The sequence below is a fragment of the Heteronotia binoei genome, chromosome 3, assembly GCF_032191835.1.
Source record: "Heteronotia binoei isolate CCM8104 ecotype False Entrance Well chromosome 3, APGP_CSIRO_Hbin_v1, whole genome shotgun sequence".
NCBI lineage: Eukaryota > Metazoa > Chordata > Lepidosauria > Squamata > Gekkonidae > Heteronotia > Heteronotia binoei.
In genome coordinates this window covers 62,571,667-62,592,909 of record NC_083225.1, presented here as the reverse complement: position 1 = coordinate 62,592,909, position 21,243 = coordinate 62,571,667, and positions in this window count along the sequence as shown.

Genomic DNA, 21,243 nt, shown 5'->3' with positions numbered 1-21,243 from the left:
TGAAGATGGTGAGGGGTCTGGAGATCAAGTTCTACAAAGAAAGACTGAAGGAACTGGGTATGGTTAGCCTGGAGATGAGATGACAGAGAGGTGATATGATCACCATCTTCAAGTACTTGAAGGGCTGTCATATAGAGTATGGTGCAGAAGGTCAGACCAGAACCAACAGGTTAAAATTAAGTGAGAAGAAATTTCAAATAAATAACAAGAACTTCCTGACATAGTGGTTTCTCAGTGGAACAGGCTTCCTTGGGAGGTGGTGAGCTCTCCTTTGGGGGTTTTTAAACAGAGGCTAGATGGTCATCTGACAGAAATGCTGATCCTATGAACTTAGGGGGAGGTACTCGTGATTTTCCTGTATTGTGCAGCGGGTTGGGCTAGATAACCGTGGAGGTCTTTTCCAACTCTATGATTCTATAATTCCGTGAAATGGGATTGATTTTACAGTTCACCAAAGTAGATGCCTCTTGGTCCAGGTGTACTTTCTTCACTGATTCCCAGTGGGAGGAAATGATGCCAGTCACTAGCATTAAAACAACAAAAACAACCCTGCATTCTGTAAATGGAAGAAGGAATGATTTTTTTCTTCTTTCTGTGGCAGATCCCATATCATCACCATGTTGCTCCTTATAGTCCCCTATTTCTCAGGTTAAACATTTTGGGAACCATTTTAGACTGCAGTGGGGCAGGGGAGGTGAGAAAATCCCATTATATTCACACAATTCTTTCCACTGTTTGTAAAGCATTATTTGGATCACTTATCCATACCAAAAGTTCACATTAAAAATCCAAAAATAACCCCCTAATATAACAGACAAAGAATGAATCACATACACACATGCACACACATCATCATGATACCAAGTATCCCTTTTCTTCTGAAAGGTACATCTGAAATGTTATCTGTGTTCAGTGAATATCCCAGAGATTTTTAGATTTGTTGAAGAAAAAATTGAATTTTGAAATCTAAATTCTACCCACATATTTTATCTCACATGCTTCAAGTTCATATTTGTAAATATAAATATGTTGGAATTTCAGAATCAGTTGAAGACCTTTTTTATTTTCATCTATGTACTATGTGCAGCACCAGCACTGGGGAGTGCAAGGCTGGCAGCGCAGGCCAGGCACCCCACTGCCCCTCACCTCTTTGGTGAGGGCAAGCTCAGTGGTGGCCACTGAAGGGCTTTGGGCGTGTGCACACTGTCACTCCACTCCTCACATCTGTGCTTGGAAGCACTGACATGAGGGGCAGAGTGACAGTGAGTGAACAGCATGCACATGTGCATTGATGCCAAAAGCCCTTCAGTGGCCAGAAGCCCTTCTCCAAACTTACTGTTTCCCTCACCTCCAAGGAACGGAACTGGTACCTTCCTCCCAGGGCCATGCTCCAGGCAGCTGCCTCAGGCTGCCTAACGGATGTGTCGACCCTGACCATGTGACCAGTATTTGGATTACATAGTCAACACAGTATCTCTTTCAGGTGCTGTAGTATGTCATAAAGGAGGAGACAGTGTTTAAGGAATGAATGGTATATATATGTTCCATCAGGTGGTGGCTGGATTCAAGGTGGAAGGAACTTCAGATAAAAATGAGAAGTTCCCAACTTGCTGAACTTTACAATTCAAATTTCAGACAGATCATCTAGTGGATGGTACCACATCAAGCTGCAAATAGGAGATTGCTGTTGACTATAACCCAGCTCAAAATCATTCACAAACAGAAAGCAAACATACTAGGAGAAAGGCTACACTAGGTATGGAGGACTTTTAGTTTTCTTTTTTTAAAAAAAAATGTAGAATTGGCATGAGACTGCTAAATAAAGTTGTGAGGTGAGACAAACAGGAATAAATATTTAAATACTGAAGTCTTCTCTGAACCTGTGTGACAAGATCAAGCCATGCACTTAAGTAAATAAATACTAAATGCAAACTTCACCCCTTATCTGGCATTCTAAGAAGCTTTAAAATTAATTAAAAGCCACCACCGGAAAAACAGACTAAAAATGACTCTCAAGGTTGTTAAAACCACAGTGCTAAATTTTCTCATACACCAGACATTACTACATTCAAGCTCTGTGCAGATAACCTGTCCACATATTGACTTGCTGTGTAAAGTGGGAGAGCAGTCACAAGCATTCAGGTATGCTGGCCTTACCCTGTCCTTTGGGTGATTCCAAGTCTCTAGCTCAGTTCAATTGCATAGAGGATGTGCTCACATGTATACCTCCTCCCTATGAACTTTGATGTATCTTTCCAAATGATCATAGGGAGGATGGTGATTGTGTACACCATGCAGACATGCCTGTTCTTGATTCCTGCAAGGAAAGTCAACCTGCAGGTTGTCTGCACAGGACAGCAGCCTCCTCCTTCTTGGTCAGCAGATCATTGGTTCAGCTTCACCAATTTGGAATTAAGATGACTGGTAGTGCTATCTATGTGTACTCAGAAAAAAAAATCTCACTGAGTTCTACAGGACTTACTCCCTAATAAATGTGTTTAGGATTGCAGTATGAGATTGCCATTGCTGCACAGTTTTTAGGGGGGTTTTGGCTATAAATGTGTCATTCCAACTCCTTCTCCATATATGTCCCCATGCTTAATTGCAGGGAGTGGGGAAGAATACAGAAGGCTAGTTCAGGGAACAAAAGGCATATGATTGTAAACTGTAAAACAAACTCTTCAATAGTCTAGCAAGAACAGTAGGATTGCAACAGCACAATTCAGACAGTGACTATTACCCCAAGATCATTATATATTGCCAGCTAACATGGAAGAAAAGACAACTATGTTATCACCATCTTCAAGTACTTAAAGGACTGTCATATAGAGGATGGTATGGAATTGTTTTTTGTGGCCCCAGAAGGTAGGACCAGAACCAATTAAATCAGAAGTGTTTCCGGCTCAACATTAGGAAGAACTTCCTGACAGTTAGAGCGATTCCTCAGTGGAACAGGCTTCCTTGGGAGATGGTGGGCTCTCCTTCCTTGGAGGTTTTTAAACAGAGGCTAGATGGCCATCTGACAGTGATGAAGATCCTGTGAATTTAGGGAGAGGTGTTTATGAGTTTCCTGCATTGTGCAGGGGGTTGGACTAGATGACCCTAGAGGTCCCTTCCAATTCTATGATTCTATTGACCAGGATCCAGCTCACATTGTCCCACCCTGATCTACTATGTTTTTTCCCCCTTTTTCACCTGTTGTGCTGTGTACTTTATGCGCTTCTTGAAACAGGAGTCGAAGAATAAAGAGAAGGAGTGAGCAAAGAATCCAAGGGGGAAGAGTCATCATCCTACTCCAAGATTTTTTCTGATGTTCAGTAGAGGTGGCAATGCTGCAACCATGACTTCCTCCTTGGCAGGAGCTTTACTCTGCTAAGTAATTAGAATAAGTGTTAATCTATCCTCAAAACACAGATAAAATTGAACCACTGTAGTACAGAAGACTATTACTAGAGAAATTGTACAATCTGTACAATGCCCACCTTTTAAAACTGTTTTTACTGTTATAATTACCTGATATTTATTTCTAACAGTTTTTCGCTTTATAATTTACTGTTATGACTCACCCTGAGCCTGCTTGCGGGGAAGGCAAGATATAAATTAATATAATTTCTACAAGTAAGGACTCATGATAATCCCCTCCTTCAATGCAGATCCCATCTGCCAAGTCTACTGAAGCTTCTCAGCCCATCAATAACCACACTGGCAAGTCCCAGACTCCCTCCCCCAGTCAACAATGGTGAGCCCTGCTTCACTGTTAGCCATCAAGGCTACTAAAGCTTCTCCCTCTCACCAGTAGTGGTGAGCTCTGTGCCACTCCAGCTGCTGGGCTTGCCAAGACTTCTCTCCCCACATCAGCAGTGACAACAGTGAGCCCCATACAGTTCCTGGCCATTGAACCCACTAAGGCTTCTCTCCCCCACCATCAATGACAGAGAGCCTCATGTGATTTCTGAATGCTGAGCTTCCCAAGGCTCCACCTCCCCACAGCTACCAAGCCAACCAAGATGGTGATTATGAGCCCTGTGCAGCTCTTTGCCTCTAGGCCCACTGAGGCTTCTTCCCCCATCCCAGCAAAGGTGGATGTGAGCTCCATGTGGTTCCCAGATGCCAAGCTCCACTGCCAAAGCCACCACCTCTGGGCTCTGCTGCAGCTTCCAATGGAGTTGCACAGGAGTTGTCTGTGCAGGCATTGTATGTGCATGTGCACAGTCCTCCAAGTTTGCAGAAAAATCTGTTTAGCATCAGTGTGGCCCTGATTTGTGTATTTAGATATCCACAGATGGGGACCAGACTTTGCTATTAGACAGGGCTTTTTTGTAGCAGGAACTACTTTGCATATTAGGCCACACACCCCTGATGTAGCCAATCCTCCAAGGATTTACAGTAGTCCCTGTAAGAAGAATCCTGTAAACTCTTGGAGGATTGGCTACATAAGAGGCTTAATAGGCAAAGGAGTTCCTGCTACAAAAAAGCTTGACTATTAGATATAAAGATGTGGGGCTCAAGGGTTGTTCCATTTGGAGTCTGCATCAGGAGGGCTTAAACTAAGACCAAATGTCTAAAAGAAGATGATTTAGCTGTGTGAGAGAGCTAGTTGGAGTCAAAGAAATCTCAAGTGCATAGAACTGAGTTCATTCAAGGGTTAGCCTTAGCAAACAACAGTAAATAGTTGCCAAACATAGGCAAACAATTCCAAATAACTTTAGCTTTCTACTGTGGGCTGAGTGCAGTCACCATATGGTAGTATTATTTATGTGCACCAGAGGAAATTAAAAAAAAGCTTAATCATCTTAGACCTCTCATTAGCTTCCTCCTCACTCCAGTAAAAAGGTGATTGTGTTCTTTTACCTTCCCAAGTTGCTGTAACTAAGTGTGGTGAAACAAGTCTGCCATCTTAATGTTATTTAAAATGTATGTTTTTTTAGATTTTAACAGTTTTATTATATTGTTTCCTATTGTATGGTTTTATGCTGTAACCCGCCCTGAGCTTGCTTCAGCAGGTATGGCAGGATAGAAATCCCATGAACAAATAAAAACATAATAAGTCATATTTACAAGTTCATTTCATTTGAATTCAATTGTGTTTAGATTTAAAATGCTTAGAAAAATGTTTAAAATAATAATAAAACATACTCAAGTAATTGATTTTAAAGAGAAGCAACAAATAAAAGACTAAGAACATCTCCCACTAGTTGGACACTATCTGGACATCTCCCACTAGTTGGACACCTTGTTTTGGGCTGACAGTGTTTACTTGTCTCCATGGAGGATGGACATCTGCCAATGGGTTACCATCACCGTCAAGTCCTCTTGTGGATCAAAAACTGGCTGAGTAATAGGAAGCAGAGAGTGAGTATAAATGGGCAGTCTTCGCAGTGGAGGACGGTAAGCAGTGGGGTGCCGCAGGGCTCGGTACTGGGTCCCATGCTTTTTAACTTGTTCATAAATGATTTAGAGTTCGGAGTGAGCAGTGAAGTGGCCAAGTTTGCGGATGACACTAAATTGTTCAGGGTGGTGAGAACCAGAGAGGATTGTGAGGAACTCCAAAGGGATCTGTTGAGGCTGGGTGAGTGGGCGTCAACGTGGCAGATGCGGTTCAATGTGGCCAAGTGCAAAGTAATGCACATTGGGGCTAAGAATCCCAGCTACAAATACAAGTTGATGGGGTGTGAACTGGCAGAGACTGATCAAGAGAGAGATCTTGGGGTCATGATAGATAACTCACTGAAAGTGTCAAGACAGTGTGCGTTTGCAACAAAAAGGGCCAACGCCATGCTGGGAATTATTAGGAAGGGAATTGAAAACAAATCAGCCAGTATCATAATGCCCCTGTATAAATCGATGGTGCGGTCTCATTTGGAGTACTGTGTGCAGTTCTGGTCGCCGCACCTCAAAAAGGATATTATAGCTTTAGAGAAGGTGCAGAGAAGGGCAACTAGAATGATTAAAGGGCTGGAGCACTTTCCCTATGAAGAAAGGTTGAAACGCTTGGGACTCTTTAGCTTGGAGAAACGTCGACTGCGGGGTGACATGATAGAGGTTTACAAGATAATGCATGGAATGGAGAAAGTAGAGAAAGAAGTACTTTTCTCCCTTTCTCACAATACAAGAACTCGTGGGCATTCGATGAAATTGCTGAGCAGACAGGTTAAGACGGATAAAAGGAAGTACTTCTTCACCCAAAGGGTGATTAACATGTGGAATTCACTGCCACAGGAGGTGGTGGCGGCCACAAGTATAGCCACCTTCAAGAGGGGTTTAGATAAAAATATGGAGCACAGGTCCATCAGTGGCTATTAGCCACAGTGTATGGAGCACAGGTCCATCAGTGGCTATTAGCCACAGTGTATGTGTGTATATAACATTTTTTGCCACTGTGTGACACAGAGTGTTGGACTTGATGGGCCGTTGGCCTGATCCAACATGGCTTCTCTTATGTTCTTATGTTCTTAAGTGACAGAGGAGACCACTTAGTAGTGATTCTCCTTGTGGAACATCCTGCCACCCCATGGTTCTCCCCCACCCCAGCAGGCAGGCTGATGTGGACCAGGGTACATTAACTGGAAGGCAGGTCAGTTGATGCCAGGATCCAGTTGTCCTAAGTTGTGCCAAGGCTTCTTATAGCTGTAACCAATAAAGTTGTGGTCATTTTATTCCAAAGGCTGAGAATGATTGTGTTCATTGGGGGGAGGGTTGCCATAGGGGGGGATCCTTTGCCTTCAATACCCTTTCCCCTCCCCTAGGCACTGGGACTGCAAGAAAAGCTTACTTTCTTGACAGAAGCAATATTACCCATTTTCAAGCAATCTCATCTTTTTCAGAAGTTATCCTGTCATTGTACACTAAACTATAACACTGCATAATTGTCCTCTGCCAGGTGTTTTCAAATTGATTTCAAAGCAGCTAAATTTTCTTTGTAAGATTTATTAGTTAATGTTGCCAGTTGGCCACATATACAATGTCAGTAGAGATGTCAAATTTCCTCCCAGGACTGTCACATGTTGCCTTTTCTTCCTCCTCTGTGTCCAATTATATTTGACATTTAATGTAAAATTCACAGCCGGAAAATGTTACAATCTTTTGAGAGTTAATGTGAGGTGGCGTTAAGAATTTAGATTGCAAAATGATTTGAATACCATTTCATATACTGCAGATATCATTTTCTCCTCTGAACCTTTCATTTACAGTCTATATTTAAAGTATCCTTCCAGCAAAATAACATTTTGTCTGATTTATTTATCAGTTGCCTTAATATTTTGACAATTATATATTGGCAAATATTTATACCACAAGATTGAATATATATATTCTTCAATTTATACTGCTATTGTTAAAAAGAAACTTTTATGCTAAAATGCCATACAAGCAACATTTGAGTGGGGATCTTGTTGTGGAAATGCATATTTTGTTCATATGTAAAATTGTCTGTTAAAGACTGAGTTTAGGGAAGTCTATTTTTCCTATTTACGGTTAAATCTGGCTCTGTATATTGGCTGGCTTCTTGTGAGTGACATCACAACATTGCATATCTAGTCCTTTGTAGGACAATATTTCTTTAATTGAGTGTGAAGCTTCAAGGAAAAGTCAAATCAATCAAACCTTCATTTATTTAATAGTAAATCATCTGTCACTAACACACAGGACTGTAGAAGTCACCCAACTCATAATGGGATATGACTACTAGATTCATCTGCACAATCCTTTAACATATAGATTTCCCATTTACCCAGGGAAATTTCCCATTTACCCAGGTTGTATCTTCTTTTACCAGATTCACATGCAGCTTAAGTCTTTCTATGTCTACTTGAAAGTAAGCCCAACTATGTTCAATGGGGTTTACTCACAGGTCAGCATTCATAGGATTTCAGCCATTGTTTGTTAGTACTTGATATGCATATAAGGATGCACACCAGTTTCATTTTTGCAAAGAATGCAGATAATAAGCTTCATAGGGCCATATTTAATATGGCCATAAAACACAGCTTTGAGTTATTTTTCCATTTGATACAAACAGGAACACACAAGGATTTACAGGAGACATTTCACTTCCCCCTCCCCCACTGTTTCCTGCTTCCTTCTCTCCTTCTAGGGTTGCCAACATGGAGATCTCTTGGCATAACACTGATCCCAGCTGCAGAGAACAGTTCTCATTAAGGTTACCAGCTATGAATTGGGAAATTCCTGGAGATTTGGTGGTGGAGCCTTAAGAGATGAGGTTTGGAGAAGGAAACAACCTCAGCAGGGTGTAAGAGTCCATCCTCTGAGACATCCACTTCCTCCATTGGAAGTAGGGTGATTTCCAACCTCCAAGTGAGGGGTGGAGATAATCCAGAATTACAACTGCTCTTCAGATGACAGAGATCAGAAGGGCATAATACATTAGATTCCACCCTCCAAACCATCCATTTCCTCCAGTGGAAGCAGGGTAGTTTCCAAACTTCTGGTGAACTGATCTCTGTCATCTGGAGTGCAGTTGTAATTCTGGATGATCTCCAGCCCTCACTTGGAAGTTGGAAACCTTACCCTCCTCAAACTCCATCATCCCCAGACTTCACCCCTCTAACCTGGAGTTGGCAATCCTATCTCTTTCCCACCCAACAGCCAACTTACCTTTATCTGCCCTTCTGTCTTAAAGTGTCACTCTCACCTCTCTGTGAGCCTCTGTCTAGGAAAACCATAGTGTTACATGGTGCCAGTCACTGGGCCAGATCCACTTACATGAGAGGAAGCTCTCAAAGACTTGTAGTAGGCAGGCCTGTAGCTACGAGGGGGGCTGTGGGGACACAGCCCCCCTGACTTCTGAGCAAGGCCCCCTGACTGGAGGCCTCAACCAGCCCCCGGGGCCTCTGCCATGGTTCTGGGGGCTACCACTGGCTCCATGAGCGTTTGGCAGGCGAGGGCAGAAGCAGTTCCAGACTCCCACTGTAGTTAAAGTGCCCCTGATCAGCTGTTCCATGGGCCCTTTAACTAGCACAGGGAATGGGGCTGCTTCTGCCTCCAACCCTGCATACTATTTTAATGATGGGGAAGGAAGGGAGGGTGGTGGCGGGGAAAGCAGCAGGGAGAGGAGGGAAGGGAAGCTCTTCCTTGCCTGCTGCTCGCCACCACCCTCCCTTCCCCGCCATTAAAATAGCACTGTGGGGCTGGAGGCAGAAGCAGCCCCAGCACCCATGCTAGTTAAAGGGCCCGCGAAACAGCTGATCATCGGGCCCTTTAACTGGCGGGGAGGTGGGGGGCTGCTTCTGCCCGGATCACTGGCTTCTCCTGGCCTCTTTCCCAGTTTCCCTCCCTCCCTTCCAAGCCCCGATCGCTGCCTTCTCCCCGCCTCCTTTCCCTCCCTCTCAGTCCCAGCCCCAATTGCCGGCTTCTCCTAGCCTCTTCCCCTTCCTCCCTTCCAAGCCCCAATCTCTGCCTTCTCCCCGCCTCCTTTCCCTTCCTCCCAGTCCCAGCCCTGATCGCTGGCTTCTCCTGGCCTCTTCCCTCAAGATGGCGACGGCGGTGGAAGCCTAGACGCTAGGGCTCCCGCCGATATTTAAAATAACAACGTAATAATTACTAACAACCTTAATACTTATACTTATACCATTTATACCACAACGATTGCACTGAGACATCTGAGTGATACAGCCGCAACGACTAAATAACAACTAAAAGTAAACACCTAAACGAATGCCGAACCCACCTGCAATCAACGGAGGCAGAGATTGGGCCTGGTGCTGAGGCGGAGAAAGATACGACCACGAGCTGCCGTGCGGGGGAGCCCGGGTGAGACTGTGGATGGTGCGGAGCTTTGAGGGCGCAGAGACAAGAGTTTGTGGGAGGTGTGGAGCCATTGAAACGCGGAGGCAGGAGCTAGGTGGCCCGGCGAGAACGCCGAAGACGAGCTGCGGGCGTCGGCCGGGGGTTGCTACGAGCGGAGGCTGGGAAACGGCTGTGGGGCCGTGCGAAGTGGAGGAGTAGCGCGAGGATCATCCTTGGGCGTTTTTCGACCCCCGCCCCGTACCCTCCTTGCCTGCTCGCTCGCCTCCCCGCTCCCTCCCCCTCTCTCCTCCTTACTCCCTCCACCTTCTTTCCACCCCCCCCACCTCTCCCATCTACGGACGCGACTCAGAGTAGCCGACTCAACGGCCTGGATACTCCCCGACAGAGAAGCCCTGTATGGGGCTCAGGGGAGCCCAGGAGTGTGTCGACTCACAGGAGAGCGGAGAAGAGGAGTGTGTCTACATACGAACTGCACTGGCACTTGCACTTTACCAGCACCTAAGACTGAGTATGACTTTAAGATCTACAACCCATAGACAATATACACTGCCACCCCTACAGAAACTGACTGCTAACCACTAATGGAAACTGTTAAAATTGTTATTAATTAATTTATTTGATTCTTAGTCAATTGATTAGAAACTGATTATTTATAATATATTTATATATTAATCTATATATATTTATATTTATAATTTTTAGCACACTAATTAGGAAGGGTGGGAGGGATTATTTATTTATCTATTTATTTATTAATAGTGCTAAAATTGTCCAGTATAATATTTTACTAGTTGATTGAAAGGGAAACTGAGATAGACTATTAAATTAATTAAATTAGGATGCAACTAGTGGGTTAGCAGTAAGAATAGGAGGAGTGGGGGGAGGAGGATAAATTGAACGGCAGGTGGGGATAAAGTGGGAGATAAATTGCGGGGGGACCGTACGGTGAGTTCATCTCAGGCTGGTGCAGATGTTGGCCCAGGGGATTCCAGTGCTCCTGGGGAGGGGAAGGTATGACGGTGGGAATAGACAGATATACAAGGGAAGGAGACAGAGACAAAATGGCGCTCGGCCACCTTCCAGTCTACTTCCCATCCCAACGGTGGTAGGTAGTAGGGCCAAGAGGAAATGCTCGTCTCCGTCACTGGTGTTATGCAACGCCAGGTCCATCAATAATAAGACCTCGATCCTCAAGTAGTTTCTGCTCCAACAGGAAGTGGACCTGGCTTGCGTGACCGAGACCTGGGTGCGGGACGGAGAGACAGTAGCTCTCTCCCAGATGACCCCCCCCAGGCTACTCGGTCTTTCACCAGTCACGGAATAACGGGCGGGGGGGAGGGGTGGCGTTGTTCATATGGGAGGGTTACTCCTTTCGGGCTCTCCCGGCCCCAGAGATCAACGGCATCGAATGTGCCGGTCTGATGTGGGATGTTGGAGAGGGGTTGGCGGTCTGGCTGGTGTACCGTACGCCCAACGCACCAGCCAGCGCCTTACCATCACTATTGGAGGCAGTGGCGGGCTGGGCATTGGAGTACCCGGGGCTCATGGTCCTGGGCGACTTCAATGTCCATGCCGATGACACGGCCTCCACTCAGGCGATGGACCTAGTGTCTTCCATGGCGACACTGGGGCTCTCTCAATTTGTCACAACTCCCACGCATCAGGCCGGGCACACATTAGACCTGATCTTTGAGTCCGGGATTTTGGTGAATGATATCGCGGTGGAAGCGGTTCCATGGTCGGATCACCTAGCCCTTAAGGCCCGTATGGAGATGTCGCCTCAACCCTGTATGGGCGGAGAGCCTATTTTGGCTCGACCTCGGGGCTTGATGGACCCGGAACGGTTCCAAACAGCCCTGAGGGATCCCTGGCCCACTAGCAATTCCCTCGATGACCTGGTGGAAGTTTGGCAGGGCCAACTATCCAGGGCTATCGATGAAATTGCACCCCGGCGCCCTCTGCGCCCTCGTGTGAGGCTGGCCCCATGGTATACCTTGGAGCTACGCCAGCTGAAACAAGAGCTCAGACGACTAGAGAGGCGGTGGAGGCATACTCGGGACGAAGCGATGAGAACATCCTATAGAACATTTATGAAGTCATATGAGATGGCAGTCAAGGCTGCAAAGAAAGAATACTTTGCAGCCAAGATTGCATCTGCAAATTCGCGCCCAGCACAATTGTTTAGAGTAATTGGCGATCTAATAACATTGCCACAAGGCAAACCAAACGTTAGAGAATTAGAGATAGGCTGTGAGGCATTTGCGAAATATTTTGCAGATAAAATCTCGTCGCTCCGCCAAGACCTGCCTATCACATTAGATACAGTGAGTGAAATTGAGGCCCCGCACCTGTCTTCGGATTTTACGCTGGACCACTTTGACCCACTCAGCCTGGAGGAAGTCGATGGAATCCTCTCTGCTGCCCGCCCAACAACATGCGATTTGGACACTTGCCCCTCTTGGCTGATTAAATCTTGCCAGAGGGAGCTAGGATGTCCTTTACGGGACATCATAAATAGATCCCTCTCAGAGGGGCGTTTTCCAACACCTCTGAAAGAGGCCTTGGTCCGCCCCCTCTTGAAAAAACCTACAGCAGACCCGGCCGAATTGGCAAATTACCGACCGGTGTCTAATTTACCATTCTTAGGTAAAATTATCGAGAGGGCAGTGGCGTTGCAGCTACAGAGGTTTCTAGATGACGCTTCTGTCCTAGATCCATACCAGTCTGGTTTCCGGCCGGGCCACGGGACGGAGACGGTTCTGGTTGCCTTAGTAGATGACCTCCAACGGCAACTGGATCGAGGCGGTGTGGCAGTGCTGATGTTATTAGATCTGACGGCTGCATTTGACACAGTCGACCATCGGCTGCTGATCCACCGCCTCGCCGACATAGGGGTTAGGGGGTTGGCCTTACAATGGCTTTCCTCCTTCCTCATGGGTCGGGGACAAAGGGTGGCAATTGGGGGTGAACGATCCCAGAGGCGCACACTAGATTGTGGGGTGCCCCAGGGAGCAGTTCTCTCCCCGATGTTATTTAACATCTATATGCGCCCTCTTGCCCAGATTGTCCGGAGGTTTGGGCTGGGTTGCCATCAATATGCAGATGACACCCAGCTCTATCTGCTAATGGACAGCCGGCCCGCCTCTGCCCCGGGGAGCCTGGATCAGGCCCTACAGGCTGTTGCAACATGGCTTAGGCTGAGTGGGCTGAAGCTGAACCCAGCGAAGACAGAGGTTCTCTGTGTGGGTCGTGGCGCTCTGGGGAGGGAAATATCTCTCCCGACCTTTGACGGTGCGCCGCTGACGGCGGCGCAGCGGGTAAAGAGCTTGGGTGTTTTACTGGAGCCTTCATTATCAATGGAGGCCCAGATAACAGCCACTGCCAAGTCAGCATTCTTTCACCTGAAGCGGGCGAGGCAGTTGGCCCCTTTCCTAGAGCGCCGGGACCTAGCAACGGTGATCCATGCGACGGTCACCTCAAGATTGGACTACTGTAACGCCCTCTACATGGGGCTGCCTCTGTGCCGGACCCGGAGATTGCAGCTAGTGCAGAACGCGGCGGCCAGGCTGCTGCTTGGTCTCCCAAGATGGGAGCATATACGGCCGGGGCTGCGCGAACTGCACTGGCTGCCGATTGTATACCGGGTCCAGTACAAAGTGCTGGTGATTACCTTTAAAGCCCTATATGGCCGAGGACCGACCTACCTGAGGGACCGTCTCTCCCCGTATGAGCCCCAGAGAGCACTGAGGTCAGTAGGTAAAAACAGATTGACCACCCCTGGGCCAAAAGAAGTTAAACTTCGGACTACCTATGCACGGGCCTTCTCTACCGCGGCCCCTTCCTTGTGGAATCAACTCCCAGAGGAGGTGCGGGCCCTGCGGAACCTTGATCAGTTCCGCAGGGCCTGCAAGTCCACCCTTTTCAAACAGGCATTCATGAACGGCTGACCAAGTCCACAAAGAAACATCAAAATGGTCCAGTCTGGAGATCCGCCATCATTCACAAACTGACAGGCATAGCGTCGATTGATAACGGTACTGTCAAATCTAACTTAATGTTTTTAGACTTAGTAACTGTTTTAACTAATGTATTAATCGGTTTGGGGTTAATTTAATGTTTTGTTAAATGTATTGTTGTTTTGCTGTTGTTAGCCGCCCTGAGCCTGCTTGGCGGGGGAGGGCGGGATATAAATAAAATTTTACTTACTTACTTACTTACTCCCTCCTTTCCAAGCTCCGATCACCGCCTTCTCCCTGCCTCCTTCCCCTCCCTTCCAGCCCCAACCCCGATCGCCAGCTTCTCCTGGCCTCTTCCCCTTCCTCCCTTCCAAGCCCTGATTGCTGCCTTCTCCCTGCCTCCTTCCCCTCCCTCCCAGCCCCAATCTCTGGCTTCTCCTGGCCTCTTCCCCTCCCTCCCTTTCAAGCCTTGATTGCTGCCTTCTCCCTGCCTCCTTCCCCTCCCTTCCAGTCCCAGCCGCGATCGCCGGCTTCTCCTGGCCTCTTTCCCTCCCTCCCTTCCAAGCCCCGATCACTGCCTTCTCCCTACATAATTCTATCTTTCTCAGCCATTCACCAACTTAGCTTTTATCTACATCCCATCTTCAGCTACATTTGTTATTTATTTACTTCATTTATACCACACCTTTCTCCAGAGTGGGGACCAAAGTAGCTTATCTTATTCTCCTCTACTTTTTACCTATACAACAGCCCTGTGAGGTAAATTAGGCTGAAAGTATGTGACTGGTCTAAAATCACCCAGTCAGCTTCTGCAGCAAGATAAGGATTTGAACTTGGGTTTCCCAGACCCTACTTTGAACCTCAAATCACTATTTATTTTATCAAATTTATATCCCACCCTCCCGTAACGGGCTCAGGGCGGCTATACCATACCGGCTTTCATAAGACAGCTGCTGTTAAACAGTAGCAAGCAGCCAGGCCTAATTGACATGCAAATTAAGTGGCATCAAGTCACTCAGATGTTGCTGCCAGTCCTATGGTTGCCATTCTCCAGGTGGGACTTGGAGATCTCCCAGAATTACAACTGAACTGTAGACAACAGATATCTGTTCCTCTGGAGAAAATTACTGCTTTGGAGAGTGGGCTCTATGGCATTATAGCTGGCTGAGGCCTCTCTCCTTCCCAAACCCTGCCCAACTCAGTCTCTACCAAAAACTCTCCAGGAATTTTCCAAGCTGGAGCTGGCAATCCTAGTAAGGCCTGGCCTCAGTGAGTCCTCCCTCAAAAGCCAAAACAGCCCCCCAAAGAGCCCTGTCCCAGTCCCATGACTGTGTTTATGTGAGCATCTGTTGCTTGAAGCTACAGGTGCTCCTTGTATCATTTTTGGGTTTTTAAAACTCCCAATGTATTTTTTTTTTTAGATTTCATATTTTTTTTTGCAAACCTGGGGCTCTTTCAGGTTTGTAGAAAGATTTGTCTTGCCCATTCACAGCCCCAGTCATGTGATTTAAATATCCAAAGATTTGTTCAACTTTGCTATTATTCCGTATTTCCGTAGATTTCCGTAGATTTATATAAGTATTAGTATATAAATGTATACTTTGCTATTACTTTGCTACTGTGATAAAAATGTTGGATGAATCTGTTGTAATGTGTAACTTGTGATATTAGACCATACAGTAATAGGAAAATAATAATTGGTAGCTGGAAGTAGAGTAATTAAAAAATGAGAAAAAATACAGTCTTAGACTGATTTCAGATGTCACTTTATATATTGGCTTAAAGTTTGTTTGTTTTGGTTTTTTAAATGTAGCCTCAGAGAGATTTACATCCATTTCCTTTCAGGAGCCTCAAGGAAAACTGCGGAGCACAAGGTTCCTACTTGGTTGAACCAGCTAAGGGATTTCAAATGCATGTAAATGAGTTTTAATAAATCTAGCAAAATCACTCAGAATAATTTTGCACATCTATAGGTGCAAATAACAATTTTTATCCTATGTGGTTAGAGTGTATCATATCTCTGTGCACAATGGTTATATCTGTTTGTATGGTGGATGCCATCCGTGCAGTATATAATGCATCCTAATTATATGGTCAGATGTAGTATGCATTTATTTAAGGAACTTTTTAGCAGCAACTGAAGACAATGCCTAAAGCAGTCTTCAGCAAAACAAGTGTGTGTGTTGTTAAAGCTGATAATAAATATAGCATCAATAAATTCAACACAGAAGAAACAATAGCATAAAAACCCACAGCAGTCTAAAACAACATTATATAATTCAATTCACCCAGCAGTCTGTTGATAAAATTATTAAAGGTATTTAGCAATATCAACAAAGCAACAGTTAAAACATTTCCATAGCAATTAATAACATGATCTAAATATCAAGGAACAAAGCAAACAACAGTACACAATACATAATCATCAACAGGTCTAACTATTTTGGGTTGGATTCAACTATCTGCCAGTGAAAAGGGAAACAGTAACTTAATGTTGTTCCCCAAAGTGCTGGTCACATGCTAATGCAAGAGTTTGTGCTAGGAAAGTGATACAATGAGCATTCTATTTACAGCAAAAATAAAGGCTCAATGAAGTGCTAAAAGAGGAATATTCTTGACATAGGAAGTACACAAAACTACCAAAGGGAAGTATTTCATGAATATTTGGCATGTTCCATTTTGCCTGTGTTTAGGGATGATTCTGCTGATTCAAATCACTTCCCATTCATCAGTGATGTGTTCACACTACACTAAATAATGCATTTTACATCCAGGTTTTTGCTGTTCTTACACATTAAAATTCAGATGCAAAACATTATTTAGTGTAGTGTAAATGCACCACAGTCGTATACAGGCTATTAACTAACATGTTGCTTAGCTGTTTGCTACCTGTGTGTATGCATTCATATGAATAGGCTATTTGCAGTCTCCAGAAACTAACTCCCAACTGATCAGGAATAATCTGGGAATAAGATTTTGATTTCTTGCTGGAGAAGAAGGGATCCCCAGCAATCCATTTGCATTCTCTTGGGGAAAAAAGAGAGGTCTCTGTCCTCATAAATGAAAGCGAGAAAGAGAACTGCAGCTTGTCTGCAAAGGTGATTGTTTGGGATTGCTCTGTGCTCACAAGGACCTGATTGGAAGGGGAAAATGTCATTGTCCAGGAAATCAGTAGAAACAAAGAAAAACACAAGTGCATACTGAATTGCTGGTAAGTACTTTACCCATAGGGGGAAAAAAACAAAAACAAAACACAGATCATTTGGGGAAGGGAAGTTTTTAATTCCCAATAATGGTGAATTTGTATTCATATTCCAGTAAATCACTGCAATGACTCAAACCATTGATTACCATATATACCTTCAGCTCAGGAATATTGTAATGTACATCCCTAAAATGCATTAGTTGCAGAGTTGCACAACTGAACAGAGTTACACTGCTATAAGCCCACTGATTTTAATTACTTTAGACTAGAGTAGCTCTACATAAGAGTGCATTAATGGTGTTCAAATTTTTAACTAGTGCAGCAGAGAATGTTACAACATATTCAAGTAAAAGAGAAATGAAGTGTAATTGGCTATTTTAAAAGGTCTTTCAATAGATACCTAAGGAAAGTATATATTAATAGTTATTTGTAATCATTTGACTCCACTTAAAAAGACAGGCTGAAATTGTGTCAGTGTGTGTGAAAACTGGTGGGAATGTTATTCTGCAGTCTCACTTCTTTTAATTAGTATTTATTTCTGGTCCTGCAAAGTCTACAATAACATTTCTGACCTTTTAATTATGAAATTTCAAAGAATGTTTTCACGAGAATGTAAGTGATATTTGTGTCAGCTATTTCGAGAAAAAGAGAGGGAGATCGTTCTTCTACCGTACATTTCAAGTTCAGTGTACAATTTTTCAAAAAACACATAGTGATCTAAATATCATTTCAGCATTTGTGGAATGTGCATCATTTTTTCTAAAAATATGTTGATGTCAGGCCCAGCATGTCCCAGTAGGCCAGATAGGCAGCCCCCCTCCCTCCAAGTGTGAACTCCTTGGATTCTGCCTTCCCTTGCTATGAAAGTCTTCGAGTGCATGTGCTATGCCACCCAGCCACTTTCACCTTCCTGGGCCTGCAGCAGTCTGTGCAGACCCAAGAAGGCAAAAGCGGCTGGGTGACATGGCACATGCACTCATCAGAGCCTGCCTTCCCTTGAAAGGGAAGGCAGGTTCCAAAGACTGCATGTGCCGCCCCACCACTGTTGCCTTCCCAAGTCTGCACAGAATCGGGAAGGTGAGAGCAGCAGGGCAGCATGGTGCGTGTAAGGGATGGCAGGCTCCAAAAAGCACATACACTACCCCACTGCTCTCACCTTCCCGGGTCTGCACAGACCCAGGAAGGCAAGAGTGTCTGGGCAGCACAGTGAATGCACTCTTTGGAGGGGAGACAGGCTCTAAAGAGTGCATATGCCACCCCACTGCTCTTGCCTTCCCAGGTCTCCATAGACCTGGGTAGGCGAGAGTGGCAAGGTGGCGGAGCAGCATGTGTGCTTCTCAGAGCCTGCTTTCCCTTGTAAGCTTGTGCCCATATCTAAATGGTATGTTATCTCATAATGGTTGCTTCTGAGGCCAGTTGTGCAAGTAACATGGTACCATGTTTTCTGGGTGAACCACACAGTGGTTATTGCCAAATCCACCTGAGTCACACAAGTCATATGGTAGCAAGTTCACTGAGTGAGTCACATGGTGATCACCACCAGGTCTGGCCATGTGAATTACTTCCTCCATCGGTTGCCATGGCAGCAAGGTTGCCAGTCACCAGATGAGGCTTGGAGATCCCCCAGAATTGCAAGAGATCTCCAGATACTACCCCAGGAAAAAATAGAGCATGTCTTTATACCCTGCTGAGGCTCCTCCAGTCCCCAAACCCTTCCCTCCCCAGGCTTACCTCAGGAATAGTCCAACCACATATGGCATTGTAGGTGACACTGATCACATTGATATTAAAAAGTACAGTTAAAATTTGTCAACATTAACCCAGATGCTAAGTACCACCAAAACAGTGCTGCCTAGTTCCTATAGCAATGCACAGTTTCCATGCACAGCAGTTACCCTGCTGAGCAACTCTAGGGAACACACACCATGCTCCCAGAAAGGTAGGCATTATAAAGTTTTCCAACTACTTCCTTGAGGTTGATTATAATCCCCCCCCAAAAAAAATATGAACAAAGACCAGTCTAGGATCTGCATTTCCCATAAGCAGGGCTTTTATGTAGAAAAAGCCCAGCAGGAACTCATTTGCATATTAGGCTACACACCCAACACCAAGCCAGCCAGAACTGCATTCCTGAGCATTCCTGCTAAAAAAAAAAAAAAAAAAAGAGCCCTGCCCCTACGTCAGAAAGCCTAGACCTGTCCTTCCTCAAAGAAAGAAATTGCCTTTTAAGCATGTGGACTCACCAGTTAAGGAGACCAAATACCAAAAAGCACTGAGTGCTTAGGATGTCACAGAGGCCAGAAAAGTTGGCAAAACCAAGGAAATTATAATGAACATGTGAACTCAAGGCCAACATTCACTACAGGTGATAATTAGTAATCCATTATATGTGTATGCAATTATATGTGGATGTGGATGCAAGAATGTAATTCTTGTACTGAATTTCCTTAAGAGTATTGATGAGACTTACCTTTGAGTAAATTCATTTCAAAATAAATGCATAGATCTAATCAGGGCTTACTCTCAAGAAAATTACACCCAAGAATGCCTGCCTTCCAGCCTCTTTTGTTGGGCATGCACATACACACTCAAACTCTGTACACCATGTCATACATTCACTAATCTGATAAACTTTGTAGAGTCAAATCAATAAGGGCTTTATATAAGAGGATAAACTTCCCACTGCATTGATCTCTTTATCCAACGTCAATAGTTCACAGAGGATAGATGTAAAAAAGCCAATAAACCTGTATGGTCCATTGGCCACAGAAGCTGAAACTTCCAAATAATAAAATCTTTTAAAAGGGGTTCTTGAGAACCTGGATGATACTATGCTGCTTGAAATCAACGTGAGGAAACAAGGGGATAAACATTGATATTTGTCCTGAAAAATCTAATGATATGAAGTGATAAAAGAGGTTATGTTCTATCTAGCACATTTTGAACAACAGATCATATGAGCTGAAGCGTTATCATTCGGTATTATTTACTTACTTTATTTCTTTCTTTCTCAATGAGACTCAAGGAGGATTACACAATTTAAAATAATGCAATCAGAGAAGCAGGGCTTTTTTTTTTTTTTAGCTGGAATGCACAAGAACACAGTTCCGGCTGACATGGCACCAGAGGGTGTGACCTAATATGCAAATGAGTTCCTGCTGGGTTTTTTCTACAAAAAAACACCCTGCAGAGATGTATAATACGTACAGGCTATAATCCTAAGAACTCTCCTAAGAAAAATACTGGGAGTAAATCCCATTGAATGAGCTGCTTATGATTGTCTCTACAGCCCACAATGCAACAGAACTGGATTACGAAATTAGATAAAAAGTGCTGATATACAAAGTATATAATAAACAAATTTATGCAAACTACTAAAAAAGATCACAGACATCAGCTATTCCATTTATTTTAAAAAGGCCTTCCTGAACAATGAACATATTGGTGAAGACTAAATGTGTGGGAGTATGGTTCATTTTAAAACAGCAAAAAGTTCACCCATGAAGCTACCACTCTATAGATGTAACTCTAGATGCATTTTTTAAAAAAAATTAGAAGTCTAAAATAGTTAATCAGAGCAAATATGTTTATATATTGAAAATATTTATAACCTGCCTTTTCTCCTGAAAACAAGAGCACAAAGTAGCTTACAACACGTATGCAAAAGCATAAACATATGTAAAGAAAGTTAAAAATGTAAAGCAAATTACAACCATCAAACCATCAGCATCATTCCACACATCCACAGAAGCTTGAAATAGACTTATCAGAATGCAATGAATGCAGAGAACATATGTGCCCTGCAGAATGTATTACCTTTCAGCAGGGCCTGTAAGGCCTTTGGTCAAAGACAGTGATGGAATGATACTTAATTTGGCACTCCCATGTTTTCCTATCCTTTACCTACCTTCAGAAGTTCAGCAGTAGTAACATTCCCCTTATGTGCAATCTGCATTGTGTTAAACTAGATTCAGTATCAGTTGCACTTTAACTGTATTTTAATGTTATATGATTGATTTATTGTTTTATCTTGACGTAAGCCGCCTTGAGCCCTGTGCGCAGGGAAGGGCAGACTAGAAATCCAAAGAATAAATTAAAAAAAAAATCTACAAATTGTTTACCACTGAAGGTTGAAAAGAGGAATGAAAATGTTTATTTTGCAAAGTTTTCTTCTGATCAATGTGTCTAGTTTTATTTTTAATTCTATATTTTACTACTCACATTGTACATTTCATTTTTATACTCCCAGACACTAATACAGTTTCTAATCCACGGCTGTATAATCTATTCAAAATTCAATATAGGATACCCTACATA